General features: G+C 35.2%; 2 pseudogenes; both read left to right on the plus strand.

Annotated features, from left to right (window-relative positions):
- Window positions 1–467: 467 nt before the first annotated feature.
- LOC120142661 lies at window positions 468–4,107 on the plus strand (annotated as a pseudogene).
- A 3,548-nt stretch (window positions 4,108–7,655) lies between these two features.
- Window positions 7,656–19,670, plus strand: LOC120142755 (annotated as a pseudogene).
- The last annotated feature ends 1,011 nt before the right edge of the window (window positions 19,671–20,681 follow it).

The raw sequence follows: 20,681 nt of genomic DNA on the forward strand, positions 1-20,681 counted from the left end.
TTGGTTCTTCTTTAAGTTTCTCTACTCCATTTTGTTGCTCGGAGTCATTGGTGTTTCAGTTTATATGCGTTGTTACTTCACTTGTTAATAATTTTATTTATAGGCTATCTCTAAACAATTATTGTTATTTTTTCGATAGTCACAATTATATTTGTTCAATTTATAATTAACAAAACGTTTGTTGATACAAATTTAGATAAATAAAATATCTTGATTATTTTAATATATATATTATTTAATTTACTAATAAGTACGTTTGATTTAATTTAAATGTACTATTTTTAAAAAAATAATTCATAATCAATATTTTAAGCGATAAAAAAAATTTAAATTTGATTAATTTAAGAATTATCTCTAAATAGATATTATATAATTCTTAAAAATATATATATACATCCATCCGGTTTAACCGATGTTTCCAACCCAAAATAAACAAACAAAGAAAAGAAAAGAACGGAAAAAAAATAAACAGAATAAAAATTCAAACATTAAACCATCCACCCTCCTCCATAGCCATTTCCTCCTTTGTCTCTCCTTTCATCATCTAATGTTTTCCACTCCAAACTGGTAATTCTCCCATCTCTTATCTTTGGGTTTATTTATTCTTTTGTTTTTGTTTCCATGTTTGTTAACTTTATCTCTGTTTTCATTTTCTTTTTTGGATTTCTGAGCTGAAGATTTGTTCTTTTCGATTCATTTTAGCTGAGATTTAGCGTTGCTTTGATGTTTGATATTGTTTCATTGTACATGGTGTGTTAGAAAGATGTTAGCTTTGCTTCTTTTTTTCCTTTTTGGTTTCTGGGAAATTGTTAAAAATGAATCATTTTCTCATTTTCCTTTTGCATATTCAGTGTTTGAAACTATGACCTGATATGGGATTCTTTCAATATGATTGGATTTATCATTCGATGAAGGAAGTACTGCTGTTGTGGGGGAAACTTTAATTGTTTCATGGGCAATTCATGCCGTGGATCTAACAAGGGAGATCTTTATAACGACGACGATAATCGGCCCGAGGATATATCTTCAAAGCTTAGTAGTACTACTACTTCTCGCCCTACTTGTTCGAATAATCCTCCCCCTAAGCCGTTAGTTCCCGAACAATCGACCAAACAAGCCCTCGTAATCGATAACCATTCGGCCGACATTAGCTCCAACCAGCAAGGAAACATCATGAAACATGGTAACGATGACCAGACCTATTATGTTATGGGTCATAAGACTCCCAACATCCGTGACCTTTACACTTTAGGACCTAAGTTAGGACAAGGACAGTTTGGGACTACGCACTTGTGTACCGAGCTTTCTACGGGGATCCAGTACGCCTGCAAGTCGATATCAAAGAGGAAGTTGGTTGCCAAAGAGGATGTGGATGATGTTAGGAGGGAGATTCAGATAATGTATCATTTGGCCGGTCATAAGAACATCGTGGCGATTCAAGGCGCATATGAGGACTCTTTGTATGTGCATATTGTGATGGAGCTTTGCTCCGGAGGCGAGTTGTTCGATCGCATTATCCAGAGGGGGCATTACACCGAGAGGAAGGCGGCTGAATTGACGAAGATTATTGTTGGGGTTGTTGAGGCTTGTCATTCGCTTGGGGTTATGCATAGAGATTTGAAGCCTGAGAACTTCTTGTTAGTTAACAAGGACGACGATTTCTCTCTCAAGGCGATCGATTTCGGACTCTCTGTATTCTTTAAGCCAGGTCAGAAACTCAATGTTCTTAGTTTTGAAATCTGTTTTTCTACTCAAGCAACTTAAGTAGCTGGAACATAGACCAAGACCAAGTAATTAATGGAAATTCTTAATCTTTAACACTTAAATGGTAAAAGGGCTATTTAGTTTATGCAATTCAATGGCGTCTAGAATCAGGTCGATTGACATAACCTATGGTTTACTACTTTAGGACAAGTTTTTACTGACGTGGTTGGAAGCCCTTATTACGTTGCTCCCGAAGTACTAAACAAGAAATATGGACCGGAGGCGGATGTATGGACTGCAGGAGTTATACTCTATATATTGCTAAGCGGCGTGCCACCATTTTGGGCAGGTATTTATGATGTTTTGTGATTCTGTTTCAAGTGATTCCACACTTACAAATTTTCTGTCTGTTCTTCAGAAACACAGCAAGGAATATTCGATGCCGTGTTGAAAGGGTTTATCGACTTCAGTTCAGATCCATGGCCCCTAATATCTGATAGTGCTAAGGACCTAATACGGAAGATGTTATGCTCTCAACCTTCAGAGCGTCTCACTGCTCATGAAGTATTATGTACGTAATATCATTTTGTATTTGTTTAAGTAGTATGATCATGGAAAGATGCTTAAAGTTGCCGAGTCACTGCAATGTATCGTGTTCAACGTGGTTTTTCGAACTCGGTTCCTCCTTGATTTTCATGTTTAAGCATGATTTCAATCTCAGCTATATTGTTGCCTGAAAATGTATCCTTGAACCAATGCTTTCCTATGTGATATCTGCTGCCTTTGATTTTTGTTTAGGTCATCCTTGGATTTGTAAAAATGGTGTTGCTCCAGATAGGGCGCTCGATCCAGCTGTACTTCTCGTCTTAAACAATTCTCGGCGATGAATAAACTAAAGAAGATGGCTTTACGGGTAAGATTGTCCAGACGCTTGTGTCTGTGAATCCACTTCTGTGTAAAATGGAGTTGAATGTACCACTTGATCTCATTGTGATGGAAAAAAGTTATGCCTTCCTTTTTCACTATCAGGTAATAGCCGAAAGTCTCTCCGAGGAGGAGATTGCAGGTTTGAGAGAAATGTTTACGGCTATGGATACTGATAACAGCGGTGCAATCACGTTCGATGAACTCAAAGCCGGTTTGCGAAGATATGGTTCAACCATGAAGGATACTGAGATAAAGGCCCTTATGGATGCCGTAAGTTTGTTGTGAAGCTGATATCGGAACATTAGTTTCATGTTCTTTTGTGTGTTCTTTTTCTGTTTCCTGCCCTTCTTTCACCTTGACGGATACGGAGATAACAATCTGAGCTCCCTTTTCTGTTCCCAGGCTGATGTCGACAATAGTGGCACCATCGATTACGGAGAATTTATAGCTGCAACAGTTCACCTTAATAAACTAGAGCGCGAGGAACATCTCGTTGCAGCGTTCCAATACTTCGACAAGGATGGAAGTGGGTATATTACAGTTGACGAGCTTCAACAAGCTTGTGCCGAGCATAACATGACGGATGTTTTGCTCGAGGATATTATCAGAGAGGTTGATCAAGACAACGTACGTCATTTCGCCTGCACGACTGAATGGCGACAATATTCTCAAGCTAACTAGTTTATTTCATTCATATTCATTTACATTAGCATAAACAGTGGGTTTGGGCGAATTCGTCAATAAAAGTTTCCAATTTTGTGACAATTGCTTCATTTCAGGACGGAAGAATCGATTACGGTGAATTTGTTGACATGATGAAAAAAGGAAATGGTTGGATCGGTAGACGAACCATGCGAAAAAGTATGAATGTGAGCATGGACACATCCGGTTCCCATTAGTTTCCATCCGCACACGTCTTGTACAGGTATCTTTGAACCGTCTCTTTATATCCTCTCTCCGGTTTCTATAAGCATATTTGTGTTTAGGTTATAAATCCGATTCGTAGACATTCCGGCTCGCTTCTAGCCTGAAAATTCTAATGATCTGCAATGGTGTTTCCATAGCTATGCGCTTTAGATAACACCATGCCAACAAACACAAGTCCATGGGCTTTCTTTGTGCAAGTGGAAGAGGCATTGCAGTCCAATGAAATGAAAATTGTTGATTCCGATAAAAGGAAAAAAAACCCGGTTTTCGTCGTCGTTAGCCGGACTTTTTAGACTGATTGTTAATTATATGATAGTTGGCAGCTTGTCCTTTATTTTGCATTAATGAAAACTGAGGTTTTGCATTGTTGTTGGCAGATTGTACGCAAAGCAACAAGATGAAGATGTGCTCCCATGGGACTTTGTCACCCTAAGAATCATTGGTTATTCAAAGTTCTTTTGTTGAAACATTTTGACTGAAATGGCATTGGTTTATAATGTAATGACCAAATCATAAACTCTGTAAATTACTACCAAGTCCTTAGCAATTTCTTATAATTAAATTGAGTCTTTCTCTTCATTTTTGAAGTAAAGTTTCTGCAGCTAATTTGTCAAGGGCGGAATCAGGCACAAACATTTCAAGGGTTCAAATTATCTAACTTAAAAATACAATGGCCTGTTGAGTATTTAAACTAAAATTTTGGTGGGCAAGGGTTAGTTTGTCTAATATTTAACTTACAAGGACCTAATTTGTTATTATACCAAAAAATTGTATGATATCAAGGATGAGTATGATGTAATTATGACATTTGTTTGCAGTTCCACCTTTAAAAGGATAAATTTATCAATACATTATACAATAAATTTTAAAATATTTAATTGGAGTATTTATATATTATTCTTTCATACTAAATGTATGTTGAGATTATTAGAAATATGTAAATAACTAATAAATAACAAATGAAATAGAATGGAATATTTGGGTTGTGTTTAACATTCATAAAAATGATAATTATTTTAATATTCATAATAGAAAAACATGATATAACATGCTAATAATTATACAATATGATATGCTTTATTAAAATAAGAAGACCGATAAGTCAAACAAATTCGAATATTAATAATAAAACAAGTGTTATTAGGATTTGTGAAAGCTCGAATTTACAATGGTGAATTGTCAATAATTTGATTAAGGAGTAAGGAGAGTAAAAGATAGAGAAATTTGACACAAAGATTTATAGTGGTTCGACTTATCAACCAAGTCTACTTCCACTACCTAAGCTCATCACTAAGGATTTTCCAACAAATTGACTAATTTATTCTTTCTTTTTCAAGGATCAAGTGATAACCTTTACACTCCCTATCTTTTCAGTTGGCTAAGATAGAACTAATCTCTTTTTCAAAAGGTAAAAAGAAGTAAACAATAAAATCTCTCAAAGGTAGGGTGTTTACAAATTTAGCTCACTAAAACACTAATATTTACAAGAAATAAAATAAGATTGGAAAAATTCTTCTCTTGTGTTTGAATGTCTGGATAATTGTTCTTACCCTTCTTCAAGTGTCTTGAACTTGTATTTATATGTTGGAATGAAGTTGTAGTCGTTTCTAGTCGTTGGGGATGATTTCTAGCCATTTGGGGTGAAATCTCTGCAAAATAAAACTGCCCAGTACATAGGGTATCAATACTCCTAAATAGATTATCGGTACTACCTTTGTTATTTTTAATCAACTAGCTATTACTAGCTGTTGGGGGTCTGATGGTGTCGATAATATGCCTATGGGATCGATACTACTATACAAAGTAGCATTGGTACTCCTTTAGGTATCGGTACCACTTTTGTATTCTGAAATTTGAGCATTGTTGGTAGTATCGATACTACCTAGTGAGTATCGATATTTCACTTACCTTTGGTATCGGTATCATATGAGCAGTATCGATACTGCTCATGAGGTATCGAAGGTTGAAACCATTTCTTTGTCGGTTGCATCGGGAATCGATAGGCTTCTTCGAGGATCGTCTCAAGGATGTGAAGCCTTCTAACGAGTCAAGCTCTGATACCAATTGTTAGGATTTGCGGAAATTTGAATTTACAACAAAAATGTTGCAAGAGGGTGAATTGGAAATAATTTGATTAGGGAGTAAGGAGAGTAAAATATAGAGAAATTTGACATAAGGATTTATAGTGGTTCGACTTATTAACCAAGTCTACTTCCACTACCTAAGCTCATCACTTAGGATTTTCCAATAAATTCACTAATTTTTCTTTCTTTTCAAGGATCAAAAGATAACCTTTACACTCCTATCTTTTTAGTTGGTTAAGATAGAACCAATTCCCTTTTTCCAAAAGGTAAAAAGAAGTAAACAATAAAACCTATCAAAGGTAGGGTGTTTACAAATTTAGCTCACTAAAACACTAATATTTACAATAGAGATAAAATAAGATTGGAAAAACTCTTCTCTTGTGTGCTTGGATAGGTGTTCTTACCCTTCTTCAAGTGTCTTGAAATTGTATTTATATGTTGAAATGAAGTTGTTGTCGTTTCTAGCCGTCAGGGATGATTTCTAGCCGTTTGAGGATGAAATCTATGAAAAATAAAATTGCCTAGTACAGAGGGTATTGGTACTACCTTTGTTATTTTTAAATCAACTAGTCGTTACTAGTTGTTGGGGTCTGATGGTATCGATACTATGCCTATCGTATCGATACTACTATACAAAGTAGTATCGATACTCCTTTGGGTATCGATATCATTTTTGCATTATGGAATTTGAGCATTGCTGGTAGTATCGATACTACCTAGTGAGTATCGATACTTCCCTTACCTTTGATATCGGTACCATATGAACAATATCGGTACTGTTCATGAGGTATTGATACTGTAAGAACAATATCGATACTTTTGTATGTGAAAATCATTTTGTGCTCAAATACACTTTTAAGGACTTTGAATTATTTTTGAAAGCTTTGAATAAATTCAATTAAAGTCAAAAAACATTTTTTCATAAATTGTTATTTCAAAATATAGTTCAATAAGTGTATAACATAGAAAATGAGGAAAATAAAAAATTATAAAAGTGAGAAATTTGGTTTGATTTTCTGGAATGGTCCCTCAAATTTGCTTTATTTTCAAAATAATGGGTTGAATTTCAGCCATAGTCCTTCATACTGCAAACGACTTAGAAGCCCAATTAAGAAAGCAGTTGAATTGAACTCGAAAGTATGGTTCAAATCGGGCCATTATTCATTTTTTTGTATATTATTAAAATAAGTACCCAAATTATATCTAAATTTTTAATAGGCGTCTAAATTATTTTTTGATATATATAGGTGTCTAACGTTACAAACGATATTCATTTAGGTGTTTGGGCCTTCAACGACGTTAATTTTCTCGTTAAGTGACACGTGTCAAAGTCCGATGATTTTAAAAATTTTATTTTAAAAAATTAAAAAATTAAAATTATATGTATTTTTAAAGAAAAACATAAACATTTTGAAATAACCCCAAAAACTTTGAAAACCTTTATTTCAACCCCTAAATCCACGTCGACCATCACTATTTACCGTCGACGAAGCTCCGCCCGACCTCATCTCCCCTCGGAGACCAAAACCTCAATGAAATCCTGAACGATTATGGTGAATCAACTTTTTATACCGTGCGAACCCTAGGATAAAAATCGTGATCCCACGTGATCTCGACGACCAATCGAAGACAACTACGATGGTTTATGACTAGGAGGATAAAAGGGGTTACATCGACAACGGTGTTGTGGATGGAAAGGGCGGCGGCGACAACAGGTTAAGGATATGATTTGAGGATTTTAGGTATATTGGGCCTTTTATATTTTCAGAGAAATTAAGGTTTTTTTTTATAAATATAATAATATTTTTAAAAAATCAAACTCACAGTACTGTGACATGTGTCACTTAACAGAAGAAATTAATGATGTTGATGGCCCGAACACATAAATGAATATTTTATAACGTAGACACCTAATGGGTCAAAAATAGTTTAGGAACCTATTCAAGAATTTAGGTATTTTTGGGCACTTAGTTTGATATTAAGCCTTTTCTGAAAAAAAAAAGGAAAAGAAGAAGGGGAAGAAGATGAGCAGTTTATAACAGAGCACAGTGAGATCTACTACGAGCTGATTCGGAAATGGAGTATCGCAAAATCAAAGATGAGGTATTCAATTCTTTTCCTCTATCTGTTTTCTCCTCCATCGTACTTTTCATTATCATATTCGGATGCCAAATTGAATCTGTCGTCACTAATATTTTTGCTTTCCTTGAGTTTACCTACAATTTCTAGTTTGTTTATTTAACTGTACTGGCCTCTCTTTTTTTTCTATTTAGTTTATCGTGTGAATTTGGTGGACACTTCTCTTAAATTCCTAGAGCATTTGATGCATTTTTTTACGGGAGAAAAGAAATTTAGTTTAGCGATCTGATTAATTGTTTATCTCGTTAAATTGAAGAAATATTGTTTTCTTTCTGAACTTGTGAAATTTGTTCGAGATTTGATTGAAATTACCCTTGTAAGATACTAATATGTTTAAATCCAGTATTTTGTCATTGTTTGAATGTATTTTGATTTGCAGGATGATGATGGAGGTGCAGTAAGTGATGACATTGAGAGTATAAGAGGCAAAGGGTTTCCAGGGGTTGGTATGTTTTATAAAATTTCTATTTGATTTCTATGTAATTTCAATTGCACAAAAATTTGTCCTTTGTTTTTCTCATTTTTGTTATGATTTCCATTGATATGTAGCTTCTGTAAGTAATGTTCCTCCAAAGGAACAAGCCAAGGGGAAACACAAGTAAGATCAAATTATATAATTTGTTTTCTTTTTACTAATATTAACTTCAAAAAATAAAAATTAATTTAACAGAAAATACTAGTTTTGATGGTTTTATGTTCTTTTTTTCTTGATTAGGACAATCGTTACACTTGCTTTGACATTTCTTACCAGTTCACAAGCAATACTTATTGTCTGGTCGAAGAGAGCTTGGAAGTACGAGTATAGTGTTACCACAACAAACTTTTTGGTGAGTGGAATGGTCACCTGTGTTTTGACTTGACATGGTGCCAATAGGATTGACTTTCTACTTCTATTTTGGAAAACAGTTGGAGACTTTGAAATGTGCCTTATCACTTGCAGCCTTGGCAAGAATATGGAAAAGTGAAGGTGTTACAGATGATAACAGATACATCTTACTTGTGATTGGTTATATCTAATTTTTTTATTAACGTGGGGATGATTAACATATTTTTTCCCTTTATTTGTCTTTGAACCAGGTTGAGTACAACCCTTGATGAAGTTATTGTTTATCCAATTCCTGCTTGACTTTATCTAAGAATTTGCTTCAGGTAGATTTCAATTGTTGTTTTCCTTGTGAGTATGTTATGACACTCAAGAAATAGAGAAGAAAATAAACGAAGAGAAGAAAAAAAGGAGAGAGTAGACGAGAGTATAAATTCAAGAGAAGAAAAAGTTCATTCTTTTCACACATGAAAACTATATTCTGCAGTACATGGTTATTTAATCACAATCACTAGGTTTCCTCCTATTTTGGCTTGGGCTTATCCTAAGGCCCTTGTTTCCCTTCATTTTCTTCATGTTAATTTTCCCATGTGAGTCACATGCTCCCATTTTAATTCCTCTTCATCAAAATTCTCCAATTCACTACGTGCAATCCCTAATTCATTTTCTGAATCCCCAATGCCCTTCGCTTCGTGCTTCTCCTTCTCTCTCCCAACCGTGACAATTCCTCCCCCTTTAGACGATCCTTGTCACCAAGGATCAAAGTATCGAATTTGTGATAGCAAGACCACAAAATCCTTCTAAGTTGCAAAAAAAGAAAGTCCATCCCAACTAATTAGCCATTGCTTGTACATCCCTGGCCTCTGCACCCTCGTAGGGCCCTCGCGTGCTATAACATTCCCGACCTGTTGGTTTTCGGTCAACTTGGTACCAAGTTCCTCTGCTTTAGATTTTGAATTTTCAGCCTCTAACAGCAGGGTGTTAACTTGTTGTTCTAAATCAAGCAAAAGAGTTTCGATACCAACAGGATTTTGGCATTCAATAAACTCTTTACCTCCCAAGACGACAATAATCTTTTCCAAACCAAATCCAGCCTCAAATAACTCCGATGTTCCGAGTTTCACTTATTTGTAACATGCATTTCGATTTCTTCTTTAAGATGCTCAATTTCAAAATTTTGTCTTGAAATCATACACTGTAGTTCCTCATTCTTAGAAGATAGCAAATTTAATTGTTTCTGCAAATCAGTGAAACTGCCAGTAACAAAAAACAGTTTCTTAACAGCTTCTTTTTCTTTCATTAACAAGCTTTTGTATGATGACAAAAGTTCTGTCTTCTTTTCTTTCCATCTGTCTTCTTTGGCTTGATATTCCTCTATCTTCATTCTTGCTTCACTGCATGAATCTTCCAACACACCTACATCACTCTCTAACTTAAAAACCCTGTATTGGAATACATCTCTCTTTAACTGTTTTTTGTATTGTTTTTACAAATTTTCATATCCTTTTCTCTTATGTAAGTTGGGAAAAATCATCATTCGCAATAGCCAATGAGTCTTCAAGTAATTTCATAGTTGATTGGGTCTCTGTTATCTTGTCAGCCAGGATGCTAGCCTTTCCCTTTACTTCCCTTAACTCTTGTTCAATCTGTGTCTCGGTAGACTGATAATAATCAATTGTCGCTTGGGCCTCTGCTAGCTTTCCAGCCAGGGTGCTAGCCTCCTCTTTTACTTCCCTCAACTCTAGTACGACATTCCTCAGACAGCCCACCTCAACAGCCTCATCAAACAGATTCTCAAATTGAAAAAGAGAATTTATAGCAAGGAACTCATTGCTATCAATCTTGATGTTTTCTACACGAAGAGTTTCCCAGTTTTGAGTGTCATAGCCTTGTACTGAAATAAACATTAAAGCGCTTGCAATAATTTGCCAAGCAACGACCTGTTGCCTCAATCCTTTGTTTTGGGTGGAAACCACATTGGGGAAGCACGATTCTAGTTATGCATAGCTTAGGAGGCCTACCAGGTCTCTTTGAGAGATGTTGGATAAAAATAGGCTATGAAAACTATATAGGATACTGAAATCTACAATATGAAGGGCACTTGCGTTCCCAACCATGTGGTAAATCATTTTGTCTCCATACATAATTGGTAGCTTCTTAAACTGACAAGCACTAAGGTATCCTTTGTAAGACTTCAACATATCAACAACTGTTGTCTTCTTGGAAGCTAGAGATGCATAAAAATTTTGTATTACAGTTCCACTACCATCCAAGCATGCCTCAAGGCCATTCGCAAAGAATTGAGCCAACCTCTGAGTTCCATTACCGAGAGGAGTAGAGTTATATTTAGTTTGCTTTAGTATGTTATACACATAAGAACAGTCTTGCTATGTGTATATAGCAGCTTATAAACCCCCACATATGTATAGCCTGAAGGAATTCATTTCTGTATATAACCCACCATTTTGTAGCGAGCAGAACAATTGTTGGTTTACAGAATAAACTAATTTCTCTTTTAGGTACACTCAAACTCCTATCAAATTGAACCATCTTCCATCTCATCAATAAAAGTCGAAAAAAGGATCAAATATCTTAACATGTTTGTTGACATCCCTAAACATCTTAGAACAAATTTCTCTAAACGCGGATGGAACTAGATAGTTGGAATTATTTGAGTTACCTAGAGAAAAATCAATTATAGAGGACGTAAAAGTAATTATTTGAACTGATATAGGCAAACCTGGCTTCTCAAACAATAGAACAACTATTAAGGGTTGCTTCACATGGCATTTATGCTGCAGGAGCTCAACAACAAGAACATCCAAAGGGGCTGTTTCCATTGAAATGATGTATGCTCCAAAGTTATCTGCCGGAAGCTCTACCAAGACACTGAATGTATCCAAAACATCAGTAATTTCTTCTGTTTTAGGAAGATCAACACTAAACAACGAACACTTTCCACTTAGTTCAGGCAGTAGCCATTTGTATCTTCGTTCTTCAGACCACTCACGCAGAGACTGATTTCCAAGTGTTGGGTAATGGCATCCAACACATTTGTATGGCGGTTAGACTCTTGACGAATATCAAGTCTAACAAGCGAGAGGCCAAAAGTTGAAACTTGCCTTAAGAAATCAAGAAGACTTCTATTAGCCATTGATCGGTCACCACAAAAGCAAAGTGATCTATAACATAGTTCAAGAGGTTCCATAAACTGCTCAATGTTGGTGAAAATTTCTTCCTCGGGAATGTCAGAGATACCATGAGATAAAATTTGGCGAGACCTTTCACGTGTCTGATACAACTTATCCCTAACATCACCAAGAATAATACGATAGGTTCATTTGGAGGAACTTGTTTTCAGAACTGTTGATGTTTCCCCGAGATCAGCTTGATAGATCTAACGAGACTGATGTTCTGATGCAGCCTTGAATCAACCTTCATGGTACTAGTGATGGATGACATTGCATCAATTACTTTTGTTCACATTTTATCAAACACTTGATACCCATCATTTGTGATTTCTATTGCCACTGGTAACATCTTCTCATTTTCAGGACTTGGTGGCTCTTGATCATTATCCTTCCTGTCAAGTCCCTTAAAATATTCTCCAAATAGCCCTTATTCATTGCAATCCTTGTCTCCAAAGTACTGATTTTGCTTCACCAGTTTTTTAAAGTCTTCAATCTATTTTTGAATCGTAGAAAGAGCAATGCCACCGGAGCGACCCACTGTAAAAATAGCGGAAAATTTAAAACTTTTATTAAAACATATAACTTATAAAATGATTTATCAGTATACAGAGATAAAACAGATTTTCAGACTCATATATAAAACAAAATACAATTACATGCCCCCTAATCACATGTACCATACTCTGCAAGCAACGCAAGAAGAAATCCTTTATTGATGTCGATAGATGCACTGATACGATTCTTTTAACCTGAAAAAGTGAGTAACAGGGTGAGCTTTGGAAAGCTCAGTAATACAGAACTACCAAGTGATGCTGAAGAACGTGCAGATACAGATAAACATATATTTCCTTATTGGTTCCAAACATCTACAGATTTTATGCTAAGCGGAGATCCTACTGATATTTCAGGGGTAACGGACAATGAACTTTCAGTTCAGATAAGTATTTTGAATGACTAAGTTCAGGAGATCAGAATAGGTTATCTAGTGTGTTCCCGTAAAACCAATAAAAAGATACAGATCTTTTAAAACATATATATATATATATATACATACAACCCCGTCACGAACAAAATGTGTAGGTTCCTCAGAACCATACAATCCTGTCACGTCCAGTAAGGCTCTGTACACAAAGTCGAGGAGCCTTCAAATATTCTTCCTCCAATAATACCCCAAATAAAACATGTTCCGTCCGTAAAAAAATATATCAAAAATCAAAACATAATTCAGGTCAAGTATCATATCATAATCCATGTCAATTATCATATCAGAATCCATGTCAAGTATCATATCAGAGTCCATGTCAAGTGTCAAATCAGAATCTAGGTCAAGTATCATAGCAAATTTAAATAGAAATCAATAAAATATTCATGTGATTAGGGAACACACCAAAGTTTACAGATATTATTCAGAGGTACTGGATAATCTTATCAGACATAGAAACACAGATCTTCAGTATGCCGATAGAATGTTGGAATTTAGAATCACTATTGGAATAGTTCATTAACTGATAGAATCATCAGTTATTCAGAATGTGAATTGAGCTGATAAGGAAGAAACGAAGATTCAAAACATTTACAATTTGTGTCGATCTATTAGAATATCGAACAACTCGAGCTAAACAACTCCCAGAACTGATGCTTATCGACTAGCCAATTCATTACCCTTCTAGGGTATTCATTCTTTAATAATAAAAATTCTTGTCCATAGATCATTTTATGAGTCATCACTGAACATATCTTAAGGAGACGAATAGATATTCTAATGTTCTTTATTTTATTTCCATGTTTCAACTATACCAGGAAATGCCAACATACTTTATTTATGGTTCATAATCCATAGGGATATTACATCATGTAAGTTCATCCGAGTTTCCAGGCTTATCCCAATCACTTACTTAATCCTCAGTTCTTGGGGTTACTTAGTTCATTTAGCATTCAAGTCCATTCCAGTGACTTCGGGATTTTCTAGAGTTTCAAACGTTCCTGAATTTCAGATACATATTGTACTTTCGTTCCATTCAATTTGGTCTTCGTGGTTGATTTGTCGAACAAACATCCAATTCATAGTACTAAATGCAATCTAGAGTTGAGTGAGCTGATACTTCCAAAATTATCATTGAGCCAAACTTGAGTAGATGAACATGCATTAAAGTAATATCTATGCAGTTCAGGTACTGACATATCATTAAGATTGATCAACTCACTTAAGTTGTTTTTCATAACTTTTAAGGGTTGTACAACACCTATATTACTTGGATTCCTTAATTAATCAAAAAATTTACTTAGTCTAGGCCATAGGGGTATTTTGGTCATTTTGGTGTTTAGTTTTATTCCATTCATTTTAGAGCTCGAGGATATCCAATCATTCCTGAGCTTGTTGATATTCTTAGGTCATTTCCATTCTAAGGTATTCTAGTCATTTTACAGATCCAGTGTATTACAATCATTTTCTTCCGTCTGATCTTATTATCGAATTTAAACTTATCATTTACTTCAGTCATTTCATACAATTCTATCAAAAGAGAACTATCGATAAATTATTCTTAACTTAGATATTCTCATGTCTATTGCCTTCTCAGATATCAGGAATTTTCTATACAAAGACAAAATCTTAACAATTAAATCTGTAATTTATCTAGTTAAGTACGAATCCTCAAAGTACTTTCTCATTCAGGGTCAACTCGAAATATTTTTACATCTCAAGGGCATTTTTTTAATTTTTTAACCAGATAACTCGGTATTAACTCTTAACGAAAATAACTATAATTTAGAGATCATATGGTTAATTTCTTTTCCGAACATTCTCTGATCATGAAATGATATCCTTAATAGACTTCTAGCATCTTGCACAAACCCTCATGGGGTTAAAAACCTGTTATCTAAATCTTCTAAGAAAAAATAGCATTTCTTATGCACATATGTAATTTTACCGGATCAATATGTCTTTTCAGAGTTATTAACCAACTTCCAGGGACAATTCTTGTCATCTTACAACATAAGGGTATTTTCGTAATTTTACCCTATCGGATTATTCTCATAATTTCCCATCCAAGTACCTTTGATGAAATAAATTATATGCTTCAGATCCAAGCTGATTCCTTTATCACTAATCACCGAACTTGTAATTTAATTCTAACAATCCCTTAATTTTTTATATCAGTTATCCGAGCCGTATTCATTTAACGAATTTTTACCGTATCCATATAGAGTGTATGAAATAATTAAATACCCAAATGAGACCAAACATATTCATTCATGCATTTATCAATACTAACATGTTCCATAAAGCATAAAAAGGTAGTAATGTATTACCTTGATTTCTGTGCCATACTGATCGACCATAAAAATTTCATTCGAACGCCTTCGATCTTTAAATCAACTTCCAATAAGTTTTTTGATACATATCAACTGAAATTTCATTAAAAACGGAGCTTAATTGTGAAAAACGGATCGAATCGGGTGATTAATTAGTCAAAAAACAGCTAACCAGGTTCAAATTTGACGAAACGGAATTCGGATTCGAATTCAAGACGTCAAAAAACATAAAATATGACTTTTCAAAAATTTTGACTTTTAGCCAAAGTTAACGGGTTTGACTAACAATTTCGAGGCTTTTGGGTTTGAATTTTGAAAAATGGACTTCGAAATCAGACTCAGGACATCAAAAAACATAAAATATGGCTTTTCAAAATTTTTGACTTTTTCGGTCAAAGTCAACGGTCAACGATGGTCAACAGCCAATGGGTCAAGTTAACGTGTCGGGTCGGGTCAATGGGTCGGGTTAACGGGTCGGGTCAAACTGCCCCAACAGTTACTGAAGCTCCCCACTCGCAGGGGCGGCGCGTGAACAGTGCTACGGTGTCGAAAAAATTTCAGCAAAAACTTTTAAAAATTATTTGAAGGCATTTTGAGACACTTACCAAGCTTGGTTCACAATTTTGAACGGTAGAGAGCTCGATTTCGAAACATCGAAAACTTTGACTTTCTCACCCCTCCACGCGCCGGCGACGACGGAGACACGGAGGACATCGGTGGACTCGAAACGATGCAAGGAACACGATGGTGTGGGAGGTGTTGAAAAAGGATGGCCGGATCAACGTGAATCGACGAAAAACCAACGAAAATTAATTTAAAACCGACAATACTTCCGACTGAAATTAACGACGAATGACGACAATTCACGACGAAAGGTTTGAGGGGTTTTGATCATCTTTCAACAATGAAAATGATGGTGGTTTCGGTTTATCAAACGATGATCAGACGGTGAGTAAATCGAGTTCAAATGAAGGTTGAGGGGAATGGAAAGATGGGAAATTATGGAGAAAACACACGGGGGAGGGGTTATAATTCATCCTATAAAAAAATGAGTAAACCATGAGTTTAGTCATTGAATTTCCTGCACTTCTTAAAATGGTCTGTCAACTTTACAATTTTAATACTCAATTTCTTCCAAAATACCAATTAAATCTAATGCTTTATAATTTCTAAAATTTAACCCATAAATTGAGGTGTTACAATTCAACCATTGCGTTGTCAGGAGTTGTGGCTCTGGATACCAATTTGTTATGGCCCTCAAGAAAGAGAGAAGAAAATAGACGAAGAAGAGAAGAAAAAAAGGAGAGAGTAGACGAAAGAATATAGATTCAAGAGAAGAAAAAGTTCATTCCTTTCACAAATGAAAACTATATTCTGTAGTACATGGTTATTTAATCACAATCACTAGGTTTCCTCCTATTTTGACTTGGGCTTATCCTAAGGCCCTTGTTTCCCTTCCTTTTCTTCATGTTAATTTTCCCATGTGAGTTACATTCTCCCCTTTTAATTCCTCTTCATACAAATTCCCCAATTCACTACGTGCAATCCCTATCTTAATCCCTAATTCATTTTCTAAATCCCCAATGCCCTTCACTTCGTGCTTCTACTCCTCTCTCCCAACCGTGACAGAGTAATGATATCTTGGTCTTATTTTCCAAAATGTAATTGTATGTGCTTTTCAATTTTGTGTTGCAGTATTACATCTTTGCCTATGTTGATGCACCGGGTTATCAGATACCGAAGAATCTGAATATTATCAGTACTGGTGTTTTGTATCGTATTACCCTCAAGAAAAAGTGAGCTCCTTAAAATCATGCATGTCAATGTTGGTGGATAACATCTTCTGATTATTGGGATATCGTAGCATGACAATAGAGATTCTCAAAATCTCAGTTATTCCAAGTTCTATGGAATAAACCAAATATACATTAAAGTGGAAGATACACCTAAATAAACATATATTGTCAACTTTTTGGGTTCCATTACCTTTTCTCTTATTGATAATTTAATTCAGTTTAAGCAAGATTCAATGGCCAGCTTTTATTCTCTTATGTGCTGGCTTACAACAGCACAACTAAATTCTCGGTAAGAATCATAAAAACTTTACTAATTGTTCCTTGATTGGATGGATCCACAGTTTGTTTCTGAGAACATGTTTGTTACTTTGGTGCAAGCTTATTGACTTGGAGATTGTCTTAGTGCTGTTGTGTGACTGTTAATGCGATGGATCTGTCGATTGCATCTTGATGAGTGCCCAAATTGCTAGATAATGATTGAACAATTTTGCCAGATAATGATTGAACAATTTGAACTTGTATGCTTTGTTTGGTTATGAGTAGATTTCAAATGGCAATTGATATCTCAATTCTCAATCTCATGAGGATGGATACATGCTGTTTCTCAATTTGAGATTTTTTACAAGGTTTATCATTTGGCTATGCATTAGTAAGTTTGGATTATGTTTTGTAATTTTGATCAAGTACTTCAAACACCTCTTCCAGGCTGGATAATGGCCATTGTAAGTTGCCAAAATATTTGTCTTTTAGTCCGATTAAGATGAAAAGTGAAATTGATTTGTTGCTTTAAAATCAAAACTTTTATTTGCTTTGCTGGTGATGGCACTTTTGAGTGGATTTGCAGGGGTGTACACAGGTAAATTTTTGTAGATACTTGTTTCATTTTTTCTTTTTGAAGCTGCAACCTTTTTTTGGATGATTATTTACTGTTAAGGTGTTCCGCCAATGTTGCCTGATCTGATTCTGGTTGAACTTGTCGATCTATAGATCTCGACCAATTAAAGTCTTGATTCAGTTTAAAACATACAGAGCTTCTGCTGAGTTCAACTAGCAAAATTCTTGATTGTCATAGAAATCCATGTTGATTATTTACTTATGCTGGCAGGCTATAACTAAGAAGTGACCATCAAGGAATATAAATGTGCAGAATTTCTGGTTGTATATCTTTGGAATGGCCTTCAATGCTATAGCAATACTAGTCCAAGATTTTGATGTTGTCATGCACAAGTAATTGAAGCCTTTAAATTTGGTTGTTGTCACCTATCTTAGAAATATTATTAACTCAGCATGTTGTGCATTTTTGTGACTCATTACTTGTAGATACATAAATGATATATGCCTTACAAAATGAAAAATCATCTTCTTATTCGTTTAAAATAGAGTTCTGTTTTAATAACTTCATAATCCTTGATAGTTCTTTCATTTATATTTTGAAATTTGTTTCGCTTGCTCAGGGGCTTCTTCCATGGATACTCACTAATTACCACTCTCATGATCCTTCACCATGCACTCAAGTATTACATTCATCTTTCTGGTTTGAGTGAGTTTGCTAGCACCTGGTTGCTGACTCCATTTATAGTTTTGCGGTAGACATTCTATTTAGGAAGATATTGCAATCTTTTCTGATAATTATATTTATTCTTAGAGAAAACCGTGAACCTCGAAAAATAGGCAATGAGCTACACAAGTACCATTCAAGGGATGCCTAGCACTTTGCTACTGACCTGCCCTTTCAATACTTAAAGAAATGGAAATTCTGAAGTTTGACAAGCTAACTATAGCCAATGCTTATAAGAATCTCTGGAATCTGCCTAAATATACCTTCCTTTTGCAATGATTTCTTAGATTTGTGATTATTATTTCACTTTCCTAGTGAAGTACTATTTAATTAAGGACCTTTTAATTTCCATGCTTTGCTTTCGTGAAGTACTATTTAAGTACTTCCTTTTCCTTTTCCTAGCGAAGTATTATTTAAAGACCTTTTAGTTTTTCTGTTTTTGCTTTCATGAAACATGCTTAATTTATTTGTTCCATCTGCAGTGGAATTGTTGTATCAATGTTAATGAAATATGCAGACAATATAGTAAAGGTAAGACATGATATGAAATTTCATATTTATTTAATCATTTATTTGTCTGATTTTACATCATTCTCTCTGATTTGTTAGAATCTGGTTAGGTTTGCCGTAGTTATTAGTGTAGAGTAATAATTTTCATGCATTTTATGGTTTAATTTACAATGAAGTTGTTTCTCATGAGGCTTGGATTACATTTTTATTCCTTTGCTTCCTTTGTAAGTAACTTCTGGTTTTCTTGATGCCGGAACCTGTAAAAAAGGTATTTTCTTTCTCGATAATATGATTTACAACTTTGCTGCGATCCCAACAAAGTGGTGTGAGGTTTGATAATAAGTTTAGAATATTCTATAGCTGCGTATTAAGGAATTAGTTTGCGACTTCCCGGTGAGGTACCCTACATGTCCCGTGAGTTATTTATCCACACTCGAAACTAAAATTATCAGCCAATTTCCGAAGTGATAAAAGTGCTATAATGGTACAAGGAATGTGTCTTGCATTTGATAATCATTTTGAATCCTTAATTTGAAGTGGCAATGTTCATTTAATGTTGTTCAGGTCTATTCCACTTCAGTGGCAATGCTTCTCACTGCTGTCGTTTCTGTGTTTCTCTTTGGCTTCAATCTTACCCTTGCATTTTCCCTCTGCGCTACGTAAGTTATCTCCGGCCACATTTTACTATACATATAGTTAGTAGTCTCCTATGCACAAGTTCAATTTTGGCATCTATCATAATTTAAAATGTCGTAAGAACTAGAGAGAAATGGCAAGCGAAAAGTCAGTTCAAGGTTCTCTCCCCACTTGAGCCCCTTGGTATGCTTTTGTTGATAATTAGAGTAAAAGAGTCAGTAGGAGAGCTTTGTGGGAACGGTTCAAGCTCCATGGCAAGGTTGTTAAGGTGTTTATTCTTATTGTCAACAAGAGACCGAAGTACAGAGATTCAACTTTTGCATTTGTTCAATTTGAGAGTTAAGAGGATCTTTTGCAAGCAGTAACAAAGGTTGATAATGCGATGATTGATGGGAATAGAGTTTCGTTCAGGGAGGCGAAGTATCAGAAGTCGGCAAGAGGGAAGAATCTATCTGGTACAGACGTTGAAGGGGTTAAGAAGAGGGTTGTGACTCAAACAAAGAGCCTTGAAGGTAAAGGTAATGTGATTAATGAGTTTCATGATGAGAGCTCTTATCGTGATAAGCTGGTGGGAAATAAGAGGTTACCAGTAGGGGAACGTAATAGTTTGACAAGTGGCATAGTTGCTTCGAAGAATCCCTACTATGTCTTCATCCCTGTGGAGGAGCGATGTTGGTTAAAGAGGTCATTGACTGGCATTCATAAACAATCGTATGATGTGGAACTAATCCAGAAAGCTCTGCACAATGATGGTATAAATGCAAAAGTGGCGAGTTGGGGTATGTCAGGAACTCATGTTTAGTAACTTTTCTGTCGGAAGAGGAGAAAATCAAAGCTCTAAAAGAAAAAGCTCTGGAGTTAAATTTCTGGTTCGATTGGTTGAGGCCAATTTCCTCATATGGGGTGTTCCTTTGGCGTTTTACGAAGTGTCGTTAATTGGAGTACCCTTGAATTGTTGGAATAAAGTATTTTTCTCCAGTCTGGCTTCAAGGTGGGGGGAATTAGTGGAGATCAAGAAGGAATCACTGCTGAAGTTGGATTGTAGAGTAGCTCAGATGGTTCTTAGGGCGA

This window comes from Hibiscus syriacus, unplaced genomic scaffold (genome assembly GCF_006381635.1).
Source record: "Hibiscus syriacus cultivar Baekdansim isolate YM2019G1 unplaced genomic scaffold, ASM638163v2 tig00110831_pilon, whole genome shotgun sequence".
Lineage (NCBI taxonomy): Eukaryota > Viridiplantae > Streptophyta > Magnoliopsida > Malvales > Malvaceae > Hibiscus > Hibiscus syriacus.